This window comes from Callithrix jacchus, chromosome 1 (genome assembly GCF_049354715.1).
Source record: "Callithrix jacchus isolate 240 chromosome 1, calJac240_pri, whole genome shotgun sequence".
NCBI classification, from domain to species: domain Eukaryota; kingdom Metazoa; phylum Chordata; class Mammalia; order Primates; family Cebidae; genus Callithrix; species Callithrix jacchus.
In genome coordinates, this window is record NC_133502.1 from 162,238,108 (window position 1) to 162,264,390 (window position 26,283).

At 46.6% G+C, this 26,283-nt stretch overlaps 1 protein-coding gene across 33 annotated transcripts in view; it reads left to right on the forward strand.

Moving 5' to 3' along the window:
• The window catches only part of ZNF618 (zinc finger protein 618), a 182,543-nt gene that overhangs the window by 65,580 nt on the left and 90,680 nt on the right, over positions 1 to 26,283 (forward strand). The window lies entirely within an intron of this gene.

Below are 26,283 nucleotides of genomic sequence, written 5' to 3' on the forward strand. Positions count from 1 at the left end.
GAAGTGCTTTTGGAGCAGAAGATGAATCAGTGCTTCATTTTTCCTATGTGGAGAAATGCTTGTATCTCACGTCACTGGGCAAGTCTCCCTTGCATTTACTATTTAATAGAAGATTTTATTTGTGGTTGAATGACAGTCAGTTCTTTCAGTAAAACGAGAAAAACTGGTTTAGAACCATTGTGAAATTCCATTTTAATAGCACCAAGGCCAGGCTCTGGCAAGTTCAAAAAGGGCAATCAAGAAATTCTTGTTTGCTCAACAGAAAGAACTATTTAGGTGTTACATGGTTCAGAGTCACCCCCAAACTCCATGTAATTTTCTATGTCTAATGACTTTTTTAGCCTCTAAGGTAACTGGTGAAAGTGTCATTTATTTAGGGGAATGTTCTGGGTTGGTTTCATCAAGTTGAGGATCGTCCCAGGTGCATCTGGAAACATCAGAAGGAAGAGAAGAAACTCTGGTGGGAAGGAGATAGGGTGGGGTGTGATTTCCAACACATCTTCACTCTTCTTGGCGTGGTTCACAGAGCAGATGTTTCTGAGCATCTTTTTTCTGTCTGGCACTAGTGAGACAAGCAGGATGCCATCCTTGCCCTCAGATGACTCAGAGCAGGCATGGGAATGGATCATTGTGATAGCCTGTGGTAAGTGCAAACTCTGCTCCCAGCTTAAGAGAGCCATCAGGAGGGTCAGGAAAGCTTGTGGCTGGGAGAACACAGTTGGATCAGGAGAGGCTCAAGGGAGAGAGAGGGAAGACAGTGCTGGGCAGCAGTGACTGCGTGTACAGAAGCCTGGAGCCAGGTATGATGCACTTGGCAGCTGGGGAGTACAGCTGAGTACAGCTGGGGAGTGTCTGGGCAGAGTGCACACCCATGTGCAGTGGGGCTTGGGAGCTCCTGTATCTCATCTCAGGGGAGCGGTTGCCACTCAGCCACAGCTGATTGTTGCCATGGCAGAACACAGGCCTAGTGTGGCCAGATCTTCTGAGTTTCCTTTTTCTCTTTTTTGAAGAAAAGCTGTAAATCTGGAGTGTTATATACAACTTTCCAAAATTTCAAATCATGGCAACTAATTGGAAAAAAAAGGTTCTATAAAACCCAAAAGTCCCACTCTAGGCCATTGGTCTGTGAAACCTGTTTAGGGCTAGAGAGAAGCCAGGGGGATGAGATGGACCGAGGTCCCCTGCCCTGGCCTTGTTTGTTCCCTGTGTGGCCTCCCCTGAGCCACTGGTCAGAAGGAGGGTGGAGGGCTTCCCCTTCGGTATTGAAACAGAGCGTAGATGACTCTGGAGAACTTTGATCTTCCCCTGACCTTGCTCTGCTGTGATGCAGAGAGTAAGAGTCAAATGAGGTTTAGGTTTTTAGGTTTCTTCCTTATAGTGCCTTTTCCTTCCTTACTAAATCTGGATGGGGAACGTGATGGGTGATAGTTGAGGCTGGATTGCCTCTTAGAACTGTGAGGCTCCCTGTACCCCTGCTCATGCCTCACCCTGCACAGTCCAATCCAATGTGGAATTTCTCCTCTGTCCACCTTCATTTTCTGCTTTATTAAAGATTGGGGAGAAGGCCAGATAAATATATTCTTGGGCCTAAATGAGCCCTTGATGTGGGCTTCTCTGCCTCACTAGTCAATGAGCGCTCGTCTTCCCCCTAGAGTAGATGAAAATAAATCTTTTATTTAAAATTATTTATTTTTTGAGACAAGAGTCTTGCTCTGTCACCCAGGCTGGAGTGCAGTGATGTGGTCTCAGCCATGTGCAGTGGCAACCTCTGCCTCCCAGGTTCAAGTGATTTTTGCACCTCAGCCTCCTGGGTAGCTGGGATTAGAGTCGTGTATCACCACACCTAGCTAATATTTTTGTATTTTTTGTAGAGACGGGATTTTGCCATGTTGGCCAGGCTGGTCTTGAACTCCTGGCCTCAAGTGATCTGCCCTCCTTGTCCTCTCAAATGCTGGGATTACAGGCATGAGCCTCCATACCTGGCCATATTTAAAATTCTTAAATATATAACAGAGCTGGTCCAATAGAAATGTCATGCAAGCCACATGTGTAACTTGAAATTTTCTGGTAGCCATGTTACAAAAGGAAAAAGACATAGGTGAGATTAATTTTAATAACATTTTATTGAACCTGTTATGTCCAAAATGTCATCAACATGTAATTACAATAAAAATTCTTATTAAGGTATACATTTTTAATTTTGTAAAAAGTCTTTGAAATCAGTGTGTGTTTTCCTTGTGACAGCCCATCTCAATTTGGATTAGCCACATTTCAAAAGCTCAGTAGCCAGAGGGGGCTAGTGGCAACCATATCGGACAGTGTGGCTGTAACAGATGCACAAAAAAAGTGACATTCCACAGATATGAGGCAGTGTACCCGCCACCTGTGAACCCACTAATGAGAATGACACGGGTTTTGATCGTGCTGTGGTCAGCTCTCCATTCTCCTCAGGGGGAATCTACCAGCCTGGTTCCTTTTCCAGCCCCAGCTCCACGCCCTTCCCACCTCATTCTGTCCTGGAGGCTGGCCTTCTGTTCCTTCCTCCCATTTGCCCAAACCTTCCAGTCTCTGAGCCCTCACACATGCTGTTCCCATTGCCTGGATTATGCCCCCTTCCCTTAACTCCTCCCTTTGCTTGGTTTAAGCCAAACTGTGTTTTCAGGTTAAATACATAACAGCTTTTCAGGGAGGCCTTTCCTTACGTCCTTGCTTCCAACTCCAGATTGTTTCCCCGTGGGATGCTGTCACGGGGGAAAGAGAGGCGTGTGAGTGTTCTCTGTATGTACACAGTGATGGTTATCTAGTTATGGGTGACATCTTGGCTTAGTGTTTCTCTACTGTATTAGGTGGTGCGTGTCAAGGGTACAGGGGCCATGACTGCCTTGTTCACTCGTTTTATCCATAGCAGCTTGTATAGTGGCTGCAGAAAATAGATGATCAATAAATATGGGATGAATGATGCACAGGGCTGAGATTCAGTCCTGTAGAGTCATCTGGGCCCATGGGACCTCCAGAGAACCCGGACCCCTAACAGTGGGGCCAGGACATCAGCCCCTGTGACTGGTCCTGGGTCTCCTGGTTTGTCACTGGCAGAGTTAGCCTCTTCCCGTCCATCTCTTGACTAGCTTTTGGTTGCCTGTAAATTATATTTTTGGTGGCTGTTAATAAAAATATAGGGCTGGGGGGAAAAAAAAGACTTCTCCTAATAGAATTTTATTAAATGGCACTAGTTTAAAAATGTCTCGTAAAAAGTTAATTAATTTGGGATTTGGGGATGAAAGGCGTGATATAAATGTCAGTTATTATTATTACAATTTCAGCCTCACGCTTATGCTCTTGATCCAGTCCCTGATCTGGAGTCTCAGCTACTCCCAGGGACTGGCGGCTTTGCTGAAATGCTGGAGGCAAATTTGAGCTTTGAGGATCCGTGGGGGACAAAGAGGACCTAGCCAAGTTAGGCTGTCCTGCCTTTTCTCCTAGAATAATGCAAGGCCTTGAGAGCCAGCACCACTGTTAGGGCCAAAAGCTGTTCAGAGCAGGATGGTCTTGGTGCTCTGCGGAGCCCTCTGGGTGGAAGCAGCCAGGAATATCAGGGCCATAGTCTTAGCCCCCTCACAGAAACCTGGTATGTTCAAGCTTTTGGGGCGCCAAGAAATTACAGCCCCATTCTCATTTTACAGAGAGGGAAACTGAGTTTAAAGAGGGGCGGTGGCTTGCCTAGCCCAAGGTCACATAGCAAGTTAATTAAATTTATGGAGAAAAAGACAGTGAACGCAATTAGTGAAGTGGGGGAAGTCTTCAAAAAGAAAAAAAACAGATTCAGGCAATTTATTGGTGACAAGTCTAGAAACTGTTTTCCAAGGAAATGGGGAGTCCTGGGACGTCTCGTGAGTTCACAAAGGCAGGCAGCCCTTCACTCCTTCAAGACATCTCACCTGCATTCCCCTGATGGCAGACACTGTACCTAGAGGCAGGGACTCGGCCCTGACCCAGTGTGTAATTACCAGCACGAGGTGGGGGGCACGCTGCGATGTTAATCAGCGTCACTGTCAAGGAGTGAGCGTCTGCGTGCATCTGTTGCCTCCTCTCTGAGATGGGCTGTGAAAGTATCCTTCGCAGGATGTAGAGGGGAGCGTGTGTGTTTATTGCTGGAAATGGCAGCAGGCAAGTTGGGGATCTCACACTCTTGGACTCGTCTGTCCTTTCAGAGCTGCAAGGAAGCCCAGTGGCTGGTTATTCCCAGGATCCTTCCTGCATGCCACCCCCGCTACAGAATTCCTGACAGGTGTTTACTTGTTTCCAGTTGGGCTCACCCACGTGTTCCCTGCAGGCCATTCCATTGGAGGACGTTCCAGAAAAACCTGCCTCCTCCTGTCTTTGGTTCTTAAATCTGTGTTCCGTTTTGGAGATGACACAGACAGGATCTCCCCTGTCCCCTTCTGAGTGGGGACCTGTTAACCAGCATCACCGTTGACAGATGTCATGAGCTTGCAGTGCCTGCTGCAGAGGAGGCTCTCAGGGAAGGTTTGTAGAACGAAGCAATTTGGTACTCTCGACTAAGAATCTGTCCGAGGGCTCTTCAGTGAATCCTTCTACACTGGTTGGTTGAGATCATCCAGGGGATTTTGAAATCAGAGCTGGATTTGAACCTGGGCTCCTTCACTTGAGCAAGATACTTGAGCAAGTAATTCTCAGTTTCCTCCTCTGGACAATTGAGATACAAATACCTACTCCACATCGTTACCATGAAGAGGTTATGTATGTAGAGTGCTTAGTACACTGCTGAGCATGTGTGATGGTGGGAATAATTACAGTATACTCATGACATGTGACACCAGCCAGGCCCTCCTGCTAACATGTTCCTTGAGGTGACCATCTTATCACTGAAGGCCCCACACAGACCCCTACCGGCACCTTACAGCTCCCGCAGCCACGTGCCTCCTCTGATTCTTAATGACTGTTGATCTGAACTGAGCTGAATTGAGAGTTCTGGCCTGCATTTTTTTGTTTTCTTTTGAGATGGAGTCTTGCTCTGTTTCCCAGTCTCGAGTGCAGTGGTGTGATCTTGGCTCACTGCAACCTCTGCCTCCTAAGTTCAAGGGATTCTCTTGCCTCAGCCTCCTGAGTAGCTGGGATTACAGGCATGCACCACCACGCCTGGCTAATTTTTGTATTTTAGTAGAGACAGGGTTTCACTATGTTGGTCAGGCTGGTCTCAGACTCCTGACCTCATGATCTGCCCGCATCGGCCTCCCAAAGTGCTAGGATTACAGGCATGAGCCACTATGCCCAACCTGGCCTGCATCTTACAAGCTCAGAGTCAGTTCTCAGGAGACCCCTTAGGATCAGGCTGTCTCCATCTTCCTGGGGCTGGACCAGCCCAGGTGTGGAGGATTCCGAGCGGGTTCAAGGTCTCCCCCAACCTTTTAGAATGTGAAAGCTGCCAATAAGAGTCTCAACTAGAAAACCAAGTACTGCAGCTCTGTTATGTTTTATTAGAAATAAAATTTTTACTCCCTTTCTTCCCCCTTCTCCCTGCAGGAAAACCACAGCTACCTCAGACTTTGAAGTCCTTTAAGTTGCAGGCCCAGAAGAATGGGAGGGAGAGGGGAGGTCCAGGCTATTCCTTTGGTCACCATCTTCCCATTCTTGACAAAGAACATCAGAATGGCAGCTTGTTTCTTCCTCGGTCAATGGCAGAGCTGGGTAGAATGTGTGGAAGGAGATGCTGTTGGCCTCTCCAGGAACAGAGCAGTCTCCCCCTGCCCTCATCTTTATTGGATTTCAATGAGTCTTTCTGCTCTGGGTCATACAAACAGTGTGACCTCATAAATGGAGCGGTGAAATTTTCACTCCCTTTGTACTAAGGGCCTCAAGCTTACTCCATTGCCAGTGTCAGCCCTGGATGGGGAAAACGCAGAAAACCTGGCAGAACTGATTTCTTCCAGGCAGCTCTGAGACCTGGAATGTGAAAGTCGAGTTTCTAGGCACTCGCTAGTCAGAAGGCGGACCCACCTCGGGCCCCTGAGTCTTCTCCAGAAATCCAGATCCTCACACTTTTCTGTGGAATGTATCAGGGCCTTCAAGAGAATGACCAAGGCCTTGGGCCTCATAGCTTTGCGGTTACTGCATCAGAGGAAGCCTGTAGCCATGGGGGTTAGAAGGCTCTAGAAAGATTCTGGAGGCCCTTTCAAGCTGAGATGTTTTCAATCCAAACTTAGTGGATTACAAGGCCATGTGTTATTTAACCAGACCCGCCTGGTTGTTGCCAGTTAAGTACCTGTTTTGTGCCACTCATCCATCCACATAGTTTTGAGGGCCCAAAATATGCCTGCCATTGTGCTAGGACCCAGCTATGCTGGGGAAGCCATGGGTGTCCCTGATGATGTGGTGGTGGTTACGGAAGTCAGTGCTGGTAATAACAGGAAGAAGCCGTGCCCCCCAACCCTCCCGCTACAGATGAGATGGGTACCATGGTCAAATCTGTTGATGGCATTATCTCTGCACTTACTGGCTTGGTGGGGAAGATTCCTGCTTTGCTACATTTTGAAACTTGGAGTTCACTATGAGATCATCTGTTCTTCCACGTCTTCCCAAAATGGGGAACTCAAAGACAGAGGGCAGTTGATCTCTGTCTGTCTTCTCAGCCTGTAAGTGGCAGAGATAAAGCTTGAATGCAGTCCATCCCAGTCGCCAGTCCAGATCTTGTAATTAGGTGACATGGGTGACGGAAGAGTGAGGCGGGTACGCCGTGGGATGGCTGTGACATCACCTTGCTTCTGACTAATGCATTGGAGCTTCACATCTCCAATGTGGAGGTGGCTGCTGGCTATTACAAATTGCTGCATGCATTTGGAAAAATATAACTAGAGAAGGAGCGTTTCCAATACAGCCCCACATCAAGGGCTGGGTGTCACAATGCGAGCCCCGTAACTCTAGGGGTCAGTGGCAGAGATGGTCCTCTGACATGAAGAGTTCCTTTGTCCACCATCATCTCTCCAGACCCCTGTCCTCTGGTCTGAGACAGGCGTTGTTTTAACAGTCCCTTGGAGGCATATGGTTCTTCCTCAGGGCTGGCTCCCCTGCATCCCCACCACAGGGTCATCCAACTTGAATGCCTCTGTTGTCAAGCTGCTCATTACCTCAGTCAGACTCTTTCCCTGGTGGAGACTGTACCTCTTCATCCTCAGCTCCGAGCTGCCTTCTGCTGGTTTCTGTCCCCAGGGGTTGTCTGCTCCCTGCTCCTCTCTCCCCTCCCAGACTTAAGGGCAGGTCTCTGGTCCTACATGGTACAGCTCTGTCAGCCGCCACCACACTGGCTCCGCCTGGGAAAATACTGCCCGCCGATGTGTAACTGTGTCACTGCCAATAATAGTGTGAAGCCTCCAAATCTGAGGGCCTTTCTAGGATCGTTTCCTGATTAATTAGGTCAGCATCTCCAAAATCAATTTCCAGCAAAGTCGCACTGCCTGGTAGCGCCGTTCCCTGCCCAGCCAGGTGAGGGAGTTGGCACGGGAGGCAATTCCCTGGCCTCTGGTGCAGTTCAGGTCTCGTCTCTGCCTGGGAAGAAAGTCACAGTACATGTCTCTTCCGTGATTATCCTGACTTTTTATTTTATCTGCCCCCCTCAAATCTTCCATTAAACCCCCGTAGATCCTGCTTCAAACAGGCAATTAGACTAACAACGTAATTATATCCCTCAGTGCTAATTGTAACTGGTTTAGGGGAAAAACAAAGAGAAAGAGGCTTCAAAATCTCCGGAAACTAAAAGCAGCAGTTATGATTTCCAGGTATTTCATTCCTGTGTGTTTCTTTGGGAGCCCTGGTTGCTGGCAGGCGGGCATCTCCCTAGCTTGCCTTTGGATAGGGAATGTCATGAAGACAACCTTATCTGTCCCCTATCCTGAGCCTGTGCTAGTGGACACCCCTACCTCTGTCCTTCTCTGGGTTTCTGGCTCAGCTGGCTGTGTCTCTCATTGTCTCTCTCCGTCTCAACCACTTTCACACTATTAGATGTGGTCAGGTTGCAGGTGTTGGAGGAAGTAGCATTTCTTCCAGCTCTTGCTAGTGCTCCATCATCCCCGGTAACCATGGGTTGATGATCTGTGTGAGTCTGTTTTGGGGAGACTGGAGACTGGGCATGCTGGACCTGGTCTCGGGGTTTGAGCCCAGTGTCGTGTGATGAGGCTGCCATAGGGAGACGTCTTGCGCCATCTGCCTTTACTCAGCATTTTCTGAGTCTGTTTTGGGGGCCAGGCCTGCAATCCATGAATAAGCCTTAGTCTCTGTAGCCAAGCTGCCCTCGGCCTGGAGAAAGAGGCATTCAAATCATTGAACGGTGGGACCACTGGGGAGAGTGGATGTCAGAGGGGCTCCAACACTGCCTTGGGGGGCACGGTGAGATGGGAAGTGGAGTAGGGCAGATGCTCAAGAAGTTTCCTGGTGGAAGGGATGTCTAGGATGAGATTTAAAAGATAGGGAGGAGAGTTAGGCAGGCAGTGAATGCGGAAGCAGGTCCAGGAGCCCTGGTGTGGCCAGAGCGTCTGGTGTGAGGGCGGCCTTGGGAGCTGAGGCTGGAGAAGAGCGGGGACCATGTGTCCGAGGAGGGGGGAAGGGGAAGGGGGAGGCTTTACCTGGGCGGGAAGGGGAGTTGATGAAGTAAAGGTTTAAGCAGGGAAATGACAGGATCAGTCAGACCTGTGTCTTTCAATGACCAAACAGGTTGCAGTAGATAGGAGGGGGCTTGAATGGAGGCTAGAAGGCCTGTTAGAGGCCTTTTGAAAAATCGTGTTGAATAACAACTTGCTGTAATGGGGCTGCACTAGCTGTGTGCCTTTGGGGTGGTCGCTTAACCTCTCTGAGCCTCCCTTTCCTCATCAGATTAAAGGGAGGGTATTTATATTTACCTTGCTCTGTTTTAGGGGACATATCAGAAATAAGCAAAGGTTCTAGTTCAGTGTTCGACATAGAATAGGCTTCGAAACAGTATTTGTGAATAGGGAACCTTTACCAGGATGGCTTGGAGCATTTTCCAAAATATATATACACTCCTCTCCCATGAACTCTAGTATTTCCATAGGATGGGATCTCAGGCAGTTATATGTTGCGGGGCCTCTTGGGTACATAGTGGCTTTTCAGTTATCATGACTTTTCCCATCCTGGAGTCATGTCCCAAGTCTTGACCTCATGGCCCAGGAGAACAAGTGTGGTTCTGTGCCATTTTCCTTTTCTTAGAAACTGGGTTTCCCAGTTTGATGATTGAATGTACTGACACGGTTTCCCTTTGGGCAGATGGGACTCGAATTGCCACTGGGAAGTCTGTGGTGGAGACCTGGTTGTCATTCAGACATTGATGAGCTTGGAGCCCTGCTTTCTTTTGGTAACTGCCTTGAGATTTTTGTGGCACTCCGTTTGAGCCATTCAGTGCCAGGTATTCCGGCCCTGGGTTTGCCATCAGTTATGTGGATGGGGCGTTTCATTAAAATTTCCATTAACTGTTTTTTTCTTTTTTTAAGCCAGTGAGCAATTTATAGATTCATTAACTTTTTACTACACTTGTGAAGCCAGGAAGAGGGGAATAAAGGAAATGAAATATTTGGTCCCCAGCATTTCACTAAAAGATGGTGTCCCTTAAATATGGAGGAGAAAAGCTGATTAATTAAGGCTGGTTTGAAGAAGCATTTAGGAAGGACTGGGATCTTCCAGAAGGATCCAGAATTGGAATATCCTGGCAAGGAATACCACCCTTTCCCTGAACACTGGGTAGCTGATCTGTCCTTTTGCTCAAAATGACTGATTTTTCCCCCCACTGGGTGGCTGTCCACTCCCGATGACAGCATCTCACGGGGAGCCCACCGCTTCAGGACTCACTGACTGTGACTCTGAATGTTTGTCCTCATTTGGGGGTGCAGTCTGACTCCTCGTAGCCCTCTCATTGCATTCCCTTTTGGAGGAGTTAAGGATGGGGTGGTCGAATGAATGGGCTTTGGGGCCAGATAAGCCTGGGTTCAAATCCAGGCCCTATTGCTAACTAGCTGTGTGATTTTGGTTAAGTGACTTCACCTCTCTGAACCTTATTTTTTTAATCTAGAAAATCATGATAGTTTTAGGCACTCTGAGAAGTCTCAGGAAAGTGACCATAGTCTGTTCCACCACACACTTACGTGGTGAGGACATAAGGAAATGGTTTACTAAGGATGCCTGACCCACATTTACATTCCAGACTGTGCCGTGCAGTTGGGCTGCTCACCTACAAACATTCTCAACTGAGTTCCACTCCCTAAAACAGCAAGTCACTTCTCAGGACGTCAGTTTCCCCTGTTGTAAAGTAGATGAATAATCCCCAGTTAATGAGGATGTTGGATGAGATCAGACACATTTAATGAGCCTTTTAGAGTTGCTGGCACATAATAGTATCTTAATACATACTAGCAGTCGTATATCTATTGTGGTTGTAACTACATGCAATATAAAAACTCTGCTCCCAGGGTCTACTGGATTAAAAAGGCAGTAGGTTTAAAGATTACTTTCCCCAAGAGTCCCTTAGAAAGAGAAAATCTCAGTATATGAAGGTACTCTGAGGTCATCTTGTTCAACTCCCAGGTGGAGCTTGGATGTCCTGAGTGTTGAACTTCCCACTGAATGGGTATGCACCCAGGCCTGTCCTCAGCGTAGATGGTAAAGACCGTCACTTCATAGAGTGCCAGTCTTCCTCAATTAGGAGTAGCATGGAACCCTGGGAAACCACCTCCTCCTAATACCTGCCTTTATAGACGTACAGCTTGAGTATTTGAAAGTATAATTTCCTCAAAAGTGGTAATAATGGAAAGCAAAGCAGGAAGGAGGAAAGTATTCACTTTTGAGCCATCCAGGGCAAGCACTTTTAGGGATACTGTATATGTGCATGTGGTGTGTGTTTGTGTAAACTTTATATAAAGTTATATATACAGTTTGATTCTGTTCTTGTTACTTCAGTTAACCTCCACTTCTTCCTCTCTGTAACGGAAATCATGACTCCTACCTTGTGAAGAATTAAATGAAGTAATGGATATAAAAGATCACTAAACAAATGTATGTGGGGGATTGATAGAATATGTTATTCCTTTCTCACCCCAGACTCAGGCTTCCGGGAACCTGAGTCATCTTCCCCTTTAAGGATGCTATGTAGATGCGCTCTGTATGCTGGGCTGTCTGGTGGGCACTGGGGAATCCAGAGGCACAGCTCCTGCCTGGGAAAGATGGATGGTCCAGCTGTGAAGACAGGTCATAAAAAGATGACTGAGTATACCAGCTGGTTGATCAATATCCTTTGAATGGCCCAGGCAGGCAATAAGTGCTTTAAGAAAACAGGGAAGGGAGATCACCCTTGTGGCCTGGAGGAGGTGGGAATGGAGTCTTAAAGGAAGGGGAAGGGCCCTTTCCTTCTTTGCAGAATGTAGTTAAATCAAGCCTTTAGCAACAACCAGGACAAAGAGGCTCTGGGGGGTGAGTCTGTGTGGGGCAGGAATGCATTTGCCTTTTGACACTGTTCAAAAAACAAAAAAGGTCCTGCGTGCCTCTGGAGCGTCCTTGAATGTGGAAAGTTCTGAGCCCCTGGAGTGGGTTTCCCCTAGTCAGACTTTGGTTCCTGGAGCCTCTGATCATCATCCCTATAGGTCTGGTGAAGGGATGCTTCTAGAGTGTCCACTGGGTTCTTGGGTCTTCCGGGCAGGAGGTTGAGACAGCATTACCCTTCCACACATTATGAGTTTTCTGTACTTTTTTCAGCAAACACTGAAGTTACAATATGCTGGAAGATTACCCAAGCAACCTACATGTTGGGGGGCCTGGGCTGTTTCTCCAGGCATCCATTTCTCAGACTTTCAGAGTTCTTTCAACTCCAAGCTGTGATTCTACTGGATAGTGCCGAGGATGGTGCAGTTCAAGACAAGGCAGCTCCTGCTGATGAGGAGGCTGGAGTCCAAATGGGGGAGCTGGACTCAGGTGGACTCTTTGGTTAGCTGTGTAGAGCGGTGTCTTCAAGTGTGTTCTGCACTTCTGGAGTTTCCTGTCTGAACTGATCTGTTGGTTTCACCTCAGTTCTGTCCCTTCCTTTCCCCTGCTGTGCTCTGTATTGTAAGGAATTTCATTTCCTAGGTGCCCCTGCTCCCTGGCCTTCAAAAGTGTAGGCAGTAGGATGCTCAGCAGCAAGAATTGAATGTGAAAAGGGAGGGAGAAACCTGGGTACTTCTTCCCACCCATTCTCTGCCTGTGGTGGTGTTTTCTGATTAGCTTCAGCCCTTCCCTCTATGCTCCACTCCCAGTGGGCAGCCCTTGCCATAAGTTTACCTCTTGCTGGACAATCCTAGTTTCTGATAATACCATTTCTTCCCTTTTATCTCTCCAGGGCTATAGGCTGATAGCCCTGGGTTTCTCTGTTTGGCTTCTCTGTTCATTACCTGTATTCGCAACTCCTTATATCAAATTGCCTCTGTTTAAAGGGCCTGAGAGTCACTTTCTCTCTCTCTCTCTCTCTATCTCTCTCTCTCTCTCTCTCTCTCTCTCTCTCTCTCTCTCTATCTCTCCTCTCGCGCTCGCTCTCTCTCTCTCTCCTCTCGCTCTCTCTCTCTCTCTCTCTCTCTCTGTCTTTTTCTACCCTAGACCCTGAAGAATATTCCCAAATCAGACCCCTTAGAGTGTCTGTTGCCACCCTGACTCACCCCATGGAAGTCACTGTAAGCTCGTAACTGCCCTAATGAATTCAAGGTACCACATTTTCTTCCCCCCTGCAAAGAAAACAGAATTTTAGAATAATTTCAAAATAGTCTGGTTGTCTAGATTTCTCAGCAGGCATCCATTGGGATGTGTAGAGTTACAATCTTTCATTTCTTCACGGGCCTCTCATTTTGTAGGAATACGAGTGATTCCTTCCTTTCCAACTGTGAGAGGAACTATTTTGCATCTACTATTTTGATTTTGAAAAAATTCATGCAGTTGTTCTGCCCCTCCCCCTATTTGCCTGGGCTGTTGATCTTGTGATATATTTATAGAGATTGTGGTTGGCTGACCAGGAGTTATTTTGCAGTAGGAATTTGTAAGATTTCTACTTTGAGCATGTGTTCCAGACTTTTCCTTCTTAAAAAAAAAGAAGTCTTTCTTAGAACATCTACTTTGCCCTTCAGTAATTATTTCTCTTTCACAGCAAAAGTAAGCCCTACACTTTACACCTATTTTTTTCTGTGTATATTTCTTTTGTATCTGGTCCTCTTTCTTCTTTGATGTCTCTTTTTACTACACATTTTAAAAGGCCTCAGCTTCTTTCTTCTGTGTGGGAATATGTTTGCAAATGAAAATGTGGTGAGCAGAAAAAGTGCACTTTGGGGGTCAGGAGGCCTCAGTTTCTCTGTCTGTACAAGAAGGGCATCCCAGCACTTTGGGAGGCCAAGGTAGGTGGATCACCTGAGGTCAGGAGTTTGAGACCAACCTGACCAACACGGTGAAACCTTGTCTCTACTAAATACAAAAAATTAGCTGGGAGTGGTGGCAGGCGCCTGTAATCCCAGCTACTGGCGAGGCTGAGGTAGGAGAATCTCTTGAACCCGGGAGGCAGAGATTGCAGTGAACCAAGATCACGCCACTGCACTCCAGCCTAGGCAACAAGAGCAAAACTCTCTCTCAATAAAAGAAGAGTGTTGGACTAGATTAGAGGGGGCAAGCATGCTTCCATCCCCTGCTTTACCATACTCACTGCAGACATTAATAATCAATCATAACACTCTTTCTAACTGAGCTCTGCTGTGACCTCAGAATCTTTCTTAACACATGGTCCCAGGCAGCCACTACTAAGTGATTAGCAGGCCATTCTTGAACTAGATGAAATGATTCCCTAGACCCTGTTCACCAGTCTTGCTCTCTTGACTATTGGCACTACAGTTTCTTTATGTTTTAAACCATTTAACTGACTTTTATGAAGCCTTATCTTGGCAACACCTCCATAGCCTTAGGTACTGTAGAGTCACAGAGAAGCTGAAAACAGCAAGCCACCCTCCCAGAACCTGCAGTGTGGTGGGGAGCCAGGCTACAGAGTGCTGGTGATCTTACGTGTGACAATGTCAGGCACCCAGGACATTGTCCTGTGGTCAGGGAAGGCTTCCTACAGGTGGGTAGAGTAGACTGTCATCTAGGCAGTGAGACAGCTTTAACAAGTTTCAGAATTAAGAGGGTCCTGAAAATTCCCTCATTTATAGCTAGAGAACAGAGGCCCAGAGGAAAAAGGGACTTGCCTAAGTTTTAGTAAGTGGTTATAATTATAGCTAAAGTTTCCTACTAATATATCATTTTATGAAAAGTAACTGTTTATATAGGTAGTACTTAGATACTACTTACTAAGTTCCAGACGCGGTTCTGAGAGCTTTATGCATTATGAACTGGTTTGGTCCTCAGTAACCTTGTGAGGGGAGTACTGTTATTATCTTCATTTGACAGACGAGGAAGCTGAGTCACCAAGGTTAAGTGACTTACCCAGTGACATATAGCATGTAAGTGGTGGAGCCAAGGTTTAAACCCAACCCATCTGCCTGTAGATTCTATGCTGTGAACTACCGTGCCAAATAAATCCTGCCAGCCAGAGAGATCAGGATATGTTTGACTTTCTTAAAAAAGGTACTAATTTTACTTACCACCATCAATGTAGTCCTAACGATGTCGCCCAGATCTGTGGCTCAGGTAGTGTTGTCAGCACTGGCTGAGACTATTACAGGCTTTTAATCACTTCATCCACCCAACAGCCATGGGGCGGGGGGATTTTTATCTCTATTTTACATCAGAGGAAACTGAGGCTTAGAGACAGGATGTGTCAAGCTACTTAGTGGCCCAGGCAGAATTTGAACTCAGGCCTGCCTGACTCCAGATGTCGATATTGGAATGTTTCTGAGAGACCATCAGTTCAGCAGCCTCGTTGAATACATGGACAGTCGGAGGACCAGAGACTGCCTCTTGAGCAAGTCAGAGGAAGGCCTGGTGCTAATGAGGGTCTCCTAGAGTGTGAAGTTCTTGCTCCTCCCTAGTGAGGCCGTTCAGACATGCCATACAGGCCAGCATTACCCTGGTCATATCAAAGGAGGCTGAAACCTTCAGTTCACTGGAAGAGATTTGAGGACAGCCTCTTCCCCTTCTGCCATACATAGAAATATCTAAGGGGGTGACTGAAACCCTTGTCCCTGAATTCTGGGTTCACCTAATTTGGAGTTTGCAACCCTCTGTATTTATAATAGGTTTTTCTCTCCATGAAGCAAAAAAAGTTTCCTTTTTTTTTTAACCCCAACCCCCACTTCCTGCTGCTCTGAAGTGAATATTTATCACATATTTAATGAGTAATCTGAGTCTTGGCTTGGTGAGGCTGTACCAGGACATGGTTTATGGCTGATCTGGTTTTAACTTGCTCCAGGCGGTTTTCCCGAGAGTTTTCTGTAAAATCATAAACCTGGAGAGAGAATTTTTGTGGAATTCAGTCACATGACTCACTCTTTTGTAAATTGAGAGATTAACTGTGACTGGAAAGAACTGAGATGCATTACTTTTTTAAAAAAGAAAACAAGCAGAGCAGCATTTATGCACCCAGAGGAGCGTGTCCGCACTAAAAGACGACTGGGCAAGTCACTCTCCAAGGTCATCCCAACCTTGGAGCCACGCTGGCATCGGGTTTGAAAATGTGGACTTGGACGGAGGATCTGGGTTGGAGTCCTGGCTGAGTCTTTCCCAGCTGGTCCTTGGTCCCAGCGTGCCTCTAAATCCTCCCCTGCACATGGGGACTGGTGACATCCCCACCTCTTATGGTAGCTGAGAACATTAAATGAGATCACGCCTGCTGTACCCTGAGCCAGGGCTGGCACGGGAGGTGCCCAGTGGATGCTGACCACTTGTGGATGGCTAAGATTATCGTCATTTGAAGCCCTTTATGCTGAATTGATGTTATTAGCTGGCACTACATAGATGTAAAGATCCTGTTCCAAGCATGACTAGCTCGTGTAATCCTTGTAGTGGCTCTGAGGTGGGCAGTGGGATCTCCCCATTTTACAGATAAGGGAACTTAGGCACTGAGGGATTATGATGCTTCCAGGGTCCCACTCACACATGGTGGCGCTTGTGACCAGGCTGACTCCCAGTAACCATTAGGATCTGGATTCAATCTGCATGGCCACTCATCAGAGAGAGGAGAAGAATCTATCTGTACCTGGAAACTTACAGGAAGCAGACCAGACCCACACTTGTTCCATTTCGTGCCCGGCCCCCTTCTCCTTGAAATTTCATGACTCAGGCATGACTGCTGGCTTCTTTCTTCCTGGTGTAGTCCTGGAGCCTGTGGGCATTTTGATTGCTGGTCCCTAGGAGGGAGACCAGGCTTCTTCTCTTAGCTCAGACCTCAGCCAACCCTCCCTGGACTTTGAAATCTACCCCGCAACCGGTCTTGGTGCCTGTCATGGCCCTAGCCAGCAGCCCATTGGAGGACAGAATTCTTTTTTTTTTTTTTAAATTGCGTTTTAGGTTTTGGGGTACATGTGAAGAACATGCAAGATAGTTGCATAAGTACACATGTGGCAGTGTGATTTGCTGCCTTCCTCCCCTTCCCCTATATCTGGCATTTCTCCCCATGCTATCCCTCCCCAACTCCCCACCCGCCACTGCCCTTCCCCTATTCCCCCCAGCACACCCCAGTGTGTAGTGCTCCCCTCCCTGTGTCCATATGTTCTCATTGTTCAACACCCGCCTATGAGTGAGAACATGCAGTATTTCATTTTCTATTCTTGTGTCAGTTTGCTGAGAATGATGTTCTCCAGGTTCATCCATGTCCCTACAAAGAACACGAACTCATCGTTTTTGATGGCTGCATAATATTCCATGGTGTATATGTGCCACATTTTCCCAGTCCAGTCTATCATCGATGGGCATTTGGGTTGATTCCAGGTCTTTGCTATTGTAAACAGTGCTGCAGTGAACATTTGTGTGCATGTGTCCTTATAGTGGAGGACAGAATTCTGACCATGTTACTGCCCTGCCTGGAGCCCCCGGTGGCAGGTGAAGGATATATGGGACCTCCCTGCTATCCCTGAGAAACTGTTTTGTAAATGTGAAATTTCTTCAATATAAAAAATGTTTTGAAAAATAAAAACAACACCTCACTTGGCCTAATCCGGAAAATCCTCACTCTTTTTTAAAATGACATTTAGAATTTCTGATCCTGCCCAGCTGGGGGAATAGAATGAACACACATTAATCCACTAGAAGCTGTCATAGTACCAGTTGGATTCATGTGCAGACTGAGGGCTCTAGCCGTGGTAGCACCTGGTGCCCTGGGATGGGAACCAACCTGTGCCTTGGGTGGTGAGTCCCACATAGCCATGCAGGGGGCACTTCTGCCTCCATCTCTCTGCATCTTTCCCCCTTCTCCTTTATTATTTATTTATTTATCTATTGAGACGAAGTTTCGTTCTTGTTGCCCAGGCGGGAGTGCAGTGACACCATCTCAGCTCACTGCAACCTCTACCTCCCAGGTTCAAGCGAGTCTCCTACCTCAGCCTCCCAAGTAGCTGGGATTACAGGAGTCCACCACCATGCCTGGCTAAGTTTTTGCATTTTTAGTAGGGACAGGGTTTTACCATGTTGGCCAGGCTGATCTTAAACTCCTGACTGCAGGTGATCCACCCACCTCGGCCTCCCAAAGTGCTGGAATTACAGATGTGAGCCGCTGCACCTGGCCCTTTTCTCCTTTAAACTTCGTGACTCAGGCCTCAGGTTTGGAGGTGAATTCTTCTATTCTTCCATCCTTCCCAAAGGCTCAGGTCTGTGCATGAAGGAAACCAGGCCCTCTGCACATAGTCTAAGACTGGCAGGGGCTTCTCTACAGTGGCAGCAGTTTATTTAAACAACAACAAAAGAAAACCTGTGTTCACAGAGCAACTAATATGTGCCAGCGTCTTGTAGGTGTTTTCCCCAAGTTACCTCAGTTGGTCTGTGCTGCTCCCAGTAGCTGTTAGTCCTGAAGCTTTCTCTCCTCCTCTGCTTTCCCAAACCACCATCATCTTGTCCCTGGGAGGGGACAGCTGACACTATGCTAGCTACTGCCTCTGGTCTGCAGCTCACACTTGCTTTTGGGGTGCACATGCCTTCCAAGTCTGTCCATAAGCCTCCAGCTCCCTTAGCCTGACTTACAGACTTACTGATTCCTGACTGTTGACAATGATGACCAAGACAATGATGATGATGATGATGATGATGATGATGACTGTATTAGGGTCTGGATCCAGTCTGCATGGCTGCCCATTGGAGAGAGGGGAAGAATCCATCTGTACCTGGAAACTCACAGGAAGCCAACAAGACCCGTGCTGGTTCCATTTGAGGGAAGCATGATTTGTTTTTTAACACAACCTCAGAGAGCCAAGGCTTGGGAAAGATGGAAAGGCATCATAACTGAGAGGCATAGAGAAAGCGGTCATTTCCCCTGGCTTTCCCTTGTAGTTGGAAATCTGGCCAGTCAGTGGCGATGTCTCTGGGGCCCCCTGCAGAGAAGACACCTAGACCTGGTTTGGGGACGGTCTTCACATTTCTGTTCAATGGAGCATCGTGGCCACTCTGCAGCAAATAAAAAGGGGAAAGATCAAACCATTGTTCCTTCCTCTTCACAGCTGGAAGCTACCAAGTCCAGAGGGAGGTGTGGGCTCTGTCCTGGGGGTCTAGTCAGGAACTCCTTGTGTGAGCCTGTCCATGTTGGGTGGGTGGGCCCTTTCTCCATTGGTGAAGCCTTCAGAGAAGCCTGTAGCCCAGTGAGGCTCAGAGACTGGGCTTCTCAGCTGGGCAAAGTGGTACCTGTCTCCTCACTGCCCTGCACGAGATGTGTGTCACTCTCTGCCATCCAGCCTGTGTGAGCTTCACCTGTAACTAGAGTTTCTTTCCCCGCTGTTGAGTGTGAGCTCTGGGCTCCCTGTTCCTGACCCTGAAGTCTGTTGGATCCTCTTGTCAAAGATGCTGATGGAACCCGGAGCTTTCCCTTCAGAGCACGTATCTCAGTTGGTAATTGCACACTGGTAGATTGAAGTCATTAAGTCGTCAGTGTTGGTCCCCTTCACTATTCTTGTTGCTGTTATGTCCCCAGTAACTATTTTGGTTCCCAGCCCATAGTAGGCATTTACATCATAATGCATAGGGGCATTTGGGTGAATGAATAAAGAACCAGGTCTGATTCATCTTAGTATCCTCCACTGGCCAGGGCCTTGCCCAGAATCACACATCTAATAGGAACTTCATAAATATGTATGGGAAAATGGCACGAACCCATGGAGTTCCAGTTCTTTCAGGCCAGGGTCTTCTCTGGCAGCCTCTACCCACTCCTCAAGTTTGGAACCCAGGGCAGTCAGTGGCTTTGAGTTACCATGTTCAGTTTGGAAAGAAAACTCAAAATTAAAATCCAAGTACAATGTGTTAGGCACGTATCACTGAATATGTTCTAAGAGGCAAGGTCTAAGTAGAGAATTTATCATGTAGTTGGTTTCCTGGGAAGAGAATCCTCTTTGTAACTTGCAAAGCTCTTTATAACTTTTTCAGCAGTCCCTGGCACTCTTAATGGCGTTTTTCGGGGATACCTGGTTACTAAATGCTGGGGCCACCTGTGCCTGAGTTGGAGCTCTGTGGCTAGACAGAAAAACGGTTCATCCATATGATGTGGGGCTAGGTTTTACCCATTGATTCTATAGAGGAAGGGCCAAGTATATAGAGGAAATGGCTATGGACTTGGGTGAGATGTGTGAGCCTTGGCCAAGCTGTTGGTGGTGGTATGACCTTGGGCAAGTCACTTAGCCCCTCCTGGTGCTTGGTCAAAGGGGGTGGTTAAACCGCAGTGTTTTCCCTGCAGGGTTATTGGGAGGATCTCACTGAATGTAACCATCTGTAAAGTACTGTGCTGCTATTAATATTCTCATGTATGGGAGAGATGCAACTCCGTTTTTCTTGGTGCTAAGGCCCGTGATTTTCGGAATCTTCCTGACTCTTTCTCTCATACCCCACATCTAATTTGCCAGTGGGTCTGGATGGTTCTACCTTCCAGTATATTCAGAACTCAACCTTTCCTCACCCTCTTTAGTCTCTGCTGCCACCATCATCTTTTCCCTGGCCGCTGCCGTAGCGCCACCAGCCTCCTGCTTCCACCCTGGCCTCATGGTCTCCTTTCAACACAGTAGCCAGAATGATCTTTGTAAAATAGAAGTCAAATTATGTCACTTTGTCAAAACCTTCTAGTGGCTTTCCGGAGTAGAAGCCAATGAATGCTCTTTGGAGGACTGCGAGGCTCTGCAGGAGCTGACCCCCCTCTCCTTCCCTCCTCCTCATATACTCTGCACCAGGTACCCTGGCATTCTTTCTGTTGGTCATTTGCACTGGCATCCACTTTGCCCCAGACACCACATGGCCAACTCTCTCACCTCTTCCAATGTTCACCCAATGATGCCTACCCAACCTCCCTACTTAAAATTGCAACCTGTGGCTCCTCCTTTGCCCCCAGCATTCCTGACCACCCTATCCTTCCCTGTCTCCCCCACATACTGTAGAACTGATTACTTTCAAGCATACTATATGTTTTACTTATTTATTATGCCTAATGTTAGCTTGAAATATAATTGCCATGAGGGTAGGGATATATCCCGACTGCCTAGAATGACGTCTGGCACGCAGTAGGAGCTTAATAAATGTTTGTTGGATGAATGAGTGATTTTTCCTTATCTGAGTCTTGTACCTCGGTGAGGGAGACAAAGTTACACGTAAAGTTTTGAGAGATTCACTGGATTTTGGAAAGGAAAGAGATATATACATAAGGCTTGAGTTGTTTCAGACTGACTGTCCTACAAATATTAGGGGGGCGTAGAATCATCCTCTGGGCGGGTCCTGGGTGGGTGGGTGCTTCTTGCCAGTGCAGCGCCCCCTGCGGGCCTCCAGGTTGAATGCACTTGGTTGCACCCACTTACTGAGGCCGCATCTCTTCCTACATATTATGGTGTCATATGTATTTGGTAGTTGTGAATGTAACATTCAACTGAATTGGTAAGAATTAGTAAGCCACCAGACTTCAAAGGGCATTTGAACATGCAGAGCAGCTCCCTTTTCTCTCGGGTTCATGTTCATGCTTCATTCCCTTCCACAAGGGTGCAGAGATGCCTGAAAAATACCGACCACTGGGCATTCAGGATTGTCCCCTAGTGGATTTGAGGTCATCCACCCAGAGCCCAGCAGAGTACTTGCCACATAGTAGGTTTTCAAGAACTATCTGCTGAGTGAATAAAGGAATGATTAATTATTGGAGGTCAGTTGATATATTTCGTTCAAGCATAATGGCCAATGCGTCATTAATCTATGCAACCTCATTATCAGTATTTTTTGAGGAATAATCACAATTAACATATTCAACTGTATTTGCTGAGTATTTGCCCTGTGCCAGGCCCGGAGTTTGGTACTGGTGACATACATGGTCATGTGTGGGATGTGGCCTTTGGGGGAGGGGCAGCACACAGCCTGAGGGGTGACAGACGCTTCAGCAACTGCAGCCCCAGTCCGAGTCCTGTAGAGTTGGTGGAAGGCGTTGATGGCAGCGTGTCAGCAGTGTTGGGAAAACAACGAACAGGGACAAATTAAATCTAGCTGGGGGAGGAGGGAGCCATTCAATTCTCCAGAGACCAAGTAATTTTTGAGTTGCGGGGTGGGGGAGGAAAAGACAAAATCCTAATTATAGCACTGTGAAAATGTGCTGCTCCAGGTCCATCCTGAGCTTGGCTAGCTGAGGCGCCATCTTGGAAATACCCCCCTCCAAGATGGCAGCCCCCTCTGCCCTCACAGAGCTGGGGGGTACTGTGAGGCCCCCACATTTGTGGCAGCACCTCAGGCTCGGCTCTCTTATCGAAGAAAGGCATTTCATTCTTTGAGATCAGGCAGCCAGGACCTAAGGAGCTGTTTTTCCTCCATTGTGCAAGCATGACAAATCATTAATTTTTGATTGATTTGCTTAGAATTATGGGCGCCCCAGCATTCTTTCTGCCGCTGAACAGCTGTATAACAAATGAATATATCAGTGTGCACAAAAGATCGGAGATCTAAAAGAAGCAATTACATTGGCCACCTCCCCCACCCTCACCCCTTCCCGGGCAATGAAGGGAGGAAATTTTTACCAGAAATTCCTCAAGTGGCTTAAAAAAAAAATGCCATTTTATAATTGAATTAAATCTTTATCTCTTCATCTTTTGCAGCAGGTTTTTTCCAAACACACACCGGTTCCCCACGTGCTTGGGTTCTATCCATCCAGGAGGAATCTTTAATAATGAAATTTCAACTTGTGTGAATTAAAACCAAAATGAAAAAAAGGAAAAAAGAAAAGAGCAAATTCTACCCCTCCTTTTTGCTTTTTTTTTTTTTTTGGTCGCTGCTATTTCTTTAAGATTTTGGAACCATACCAGTGCACTAAATGTGACCTCCATAACTTTTAAATTAAGAATTTATGCTGGCTTGAAATTTATGAAATATTTCAGCATGAAAGAAAGCCTTTTTCCCTCAGGAAAATTGAGCAATAAATCACAGCACTGTGGATTTACTGCCCTAGAGCCAGCGAGAGATAGGATTTTTTTTTTTTTTTGCTTCATTCTGAAAAAAAAAATGTAATCATATAAGACAGCTTAGCTGCTATCCTCCCACTCTCTAGAATTTTTAATTTCAGCTGTTTCTGCTTGGATTTATTTCCAATATTCCTGCTCGGCTTTTCAATTTCCTCAGTTATTAAATTTTAATTCAGTGCATTAGCATTTAAATTAAAAAAGGGTTTATTTTATCGAAATCGTTGGCCAGCCCCCATCCTGGAGCACACGAATTGCCTGTTTCTGCCATTTGCACAAAATGTGAAATGCAGCTAATGTCTTACAACTTACATTTGCACAAATTTAGAAATAAAATTTCTGGGTTTGGAATAATATTTTCTTTCCAAGAAAACCCTTAATAAGAGAATGGAAAAGAACAACTTCACATTCATTTGGGAGGGAAGGGGAGGGTTGAATAAAACCAAAAATAGCCTTGCCCAGGTCCTGATGAAGCTGGTGAATAAGGAATGGGTGGGGCTGGGAAGGGGGGACAGGCACCCTTATGTGGGGCTGGAGGGCTTGGTAAAGGCTGGAGGCCTTTACTCCAGCTTCATGAGAGTGAGAAGGAGGATCTACCTGGGGTCCTCCTTATTTTGTTTGCCATAGAGGGGTCTGGTTAAGGTTGGGTCTGCTCAACATGGAATGAGGGAGATGGAAGGGACAGGGGAGATGATCTGATTTAACCTTCTTCCCTCATCCCCCATTTTTTACCTATGGAGAACCTCAGGTCCAGAGAAAGGAAAGAGCTTGTCTAAGGTTCAAAATGAGACTCAGAGCCAAGGCAACAAGCTACGTCCTTTAGGAGCTCATAGTCTAGTGGCAGGAGATGATGGAGCAACAGTAGCTGCAGTGGGAGTTTCCATTACTTGAGGGATTACTACATATGCCAGGGCTGCTTGACTGGCTTTATTGTCATTCTGACTGGACCATTGGAGAAGGCCTTCAGGCTGTGGTGGTCTGGTGGCCACTCATGAGATATGCCCTCTTGCAACTTAGGATTCGGGGAAGGCCTTTGGGCAGAAGACCCATGGTCCAGTCCAGGCTGGCTCTGTGACTCCTTCGTCGTATACGTATCATTTTGGTTTTCTGCGCCTCAGTTTCCTAGCCCCAGTAAATAGTGGCCTCTATAACTATAGGGTTATCAATGATTATTTTAATTATTATGGCCAAGCAATCACTAAGTACCTCTACATGCTATTACATGTTTTACCTTATTTTTCTTGAGTCTCAAGCCAGTCCCGTGAGGTAGGTCCTGTGATTAGCATCTTGCCATTTTGCAGATGAAGAAATTGAGGCCTTGGGATTGCATCACAGAGCTAGAAAACGGCTAAACCAGGGCTTGAACTCAGACCATCTGACTCTAAACGCTGTGCTCTTAAGCTTCAGCTCATATTGAGAATCAGGTCAGATTACACAGGGTACTGATGAGCTTGTCATTTAGATGGAATCATATGAAATTGCTGGTGTTAGAACATTTTGGCCTTGGCAAATGGCAACGTCAGAGGTTCAGCTTATTCCACATGGAAGGAATGGCTATAGTGTATTTGTAAGGACACAGACCAAACTGGCCTGGCATAGATGGATCTCCACCCTGGGAGTTGGTGCTCCCAACACAGTGGGCTTTGGCTCTGTTGTCATGGTGTAGCTGGACTCGGCCAGGCCCACATGCTGTGACTGCCATGTGCTGTGATACTGACACATGTGTCCTGGACATCTCCCACTGAATCCATTGTCCATCTGTAACCCAGTGAAGCAACTCATTCGCCACCATCTGAATATCCCACACCCTGTCCAGGTAGAACTCCTTCCTCTAGTTGCCCCAGCACCACCACCTGAGTCTCTGTGAAAGTATTTGACAACTCTTTGAATATTTTTAGCACTTTCTCTTTGTTTTATATAAATGCGTGGAAAACAGAACTTCGTGCAGCTACCAGTAACACGAAGCCAAGTGTCATTCACCCAATAAAAGAGAAACAAAGGTGGAGGTTATGAGGCGTACTGAAAACAGTGACTCTTTTCCCACACTCTGTCGTGTGTTTTGTTGCACTTGAGCTGGTCAACTCTGTGAAATTGTGAAGCAAAAGGACAAAAATGACAACTTTAAAAGTGTGTGTGAAATGCAAAAATACACGCACAGAATTAAGTCTGAAAGGCGAGAGATCCATTTGGGAGTTGACCATTTTTTTAAGCTCTCTGGGGCAGCATTTCCACCCGTACCACTTCTGCTGCTTATGATACAGACATTAAAACAACTTCAGCCTTTTTGCTTCGCATACAAGTTTTGAGGAATGCAAGATGTCGGAAAGAGGCTGTAATTGATCTGTTCTTCTGCTCCCAGTGAAATGATATGCAGACCGTTTTCTGCTTTCTTGTTTCTCCTATTGAAATAATGCATTGGCAGCTCATTAATTTCTCCCTTCCAGACCTCACATTTCTTCTTCCCTATTAGTCCTTAACCTTTCCCTTTCCCTTGTGTGGGAAATAGGGGCTGTTTGACATCACCCTATTTCCCAGTTGGCTCTCCTGAATGTTGGTGGGAAGTAAAATGTTCCCGAACTGAGGAAGGTGGACTTTGGGGTGACCCAGACCTGAGCTTATAGCTGTGGGACTTTTGATACAAAAATTTTTTTACCTTCTGTATTCCTGCCTGTAAAATGGGGATATTATAGGGTGGAAGGGAGGACCTATGGTGAAGATTAAATGAGAGAAGGCATGAATGTTCATATCCTAGTGCCTAATGGGAAGTTCTCCATGGGGAGCTAGTGTGGATGCCCACTGGGACCAGACAGGGACTGGGTTATTATAAGGTAAGAGGGAGGGGTAGAGACTGGAGAAGCAAGTATGTCAGCTCTAGCTGCCTGTCACCATGTAGGACTGCACAGGGTCATCCAGTTTAATAAGAGAAGGTGGAGATCTGGCCATTTTTCAGTGCAATTCTTTTATTTTTTTAATATATTGCCAATTTGTTTGAATCAAAGTCTGCCATCTGATTTTGCCAGTTTGCAACTTCTCATAAGCACCATCAAAAGGGAGCTACTAGTGTTTTATTTTAGGTCCTTGGTCCTTCATCTGCAATCTTGAAATTCAAAAAAACTTGAAAAAGTTTTTGTAACTGATGAGGCAGCAGAACTTGACCTGAAGGGAGAAAAGGCTACGGTCGTGATTGTTGTCTTGTTGGCATTTATTCTTTGTGGGGTTACCTGTGCGTGTGCTTTACAACAGAAATATCAATGTGCTTGATTACAGGGGCTCTGCTTGGGTTGTTTCAAAATATAAAACATAGGCAGTGCATTGCCTTTCTAAAATTGGAAAACTTCTGAATTTGGAAACACATATGCACGTGAATTTCAGACCTGTATTATCCTGTGATTCTTATTAGAGGTGTTTTGGCAAAGCTCAGGAATACATCTTCAGCTGGCAGTGGTGGAGAATCTAGGCATTGTTCCCAGGTCTGCAACCTCCATCAGCCTCTCCACTGGGGTCCCCCTGAGCAATGGTCTAGGAGTTGGGACCCCCTGGTGTTTGTTTTCATGAGACTTCAGGCAGCTCCCTCTGCACCCAAGGCCTCAGTCTCTGCATCTGAACCAGAATTTTATGATTTCCGAAAATTTCATTTGGTCAGCTTTATCTCCCCCTCCCCCCC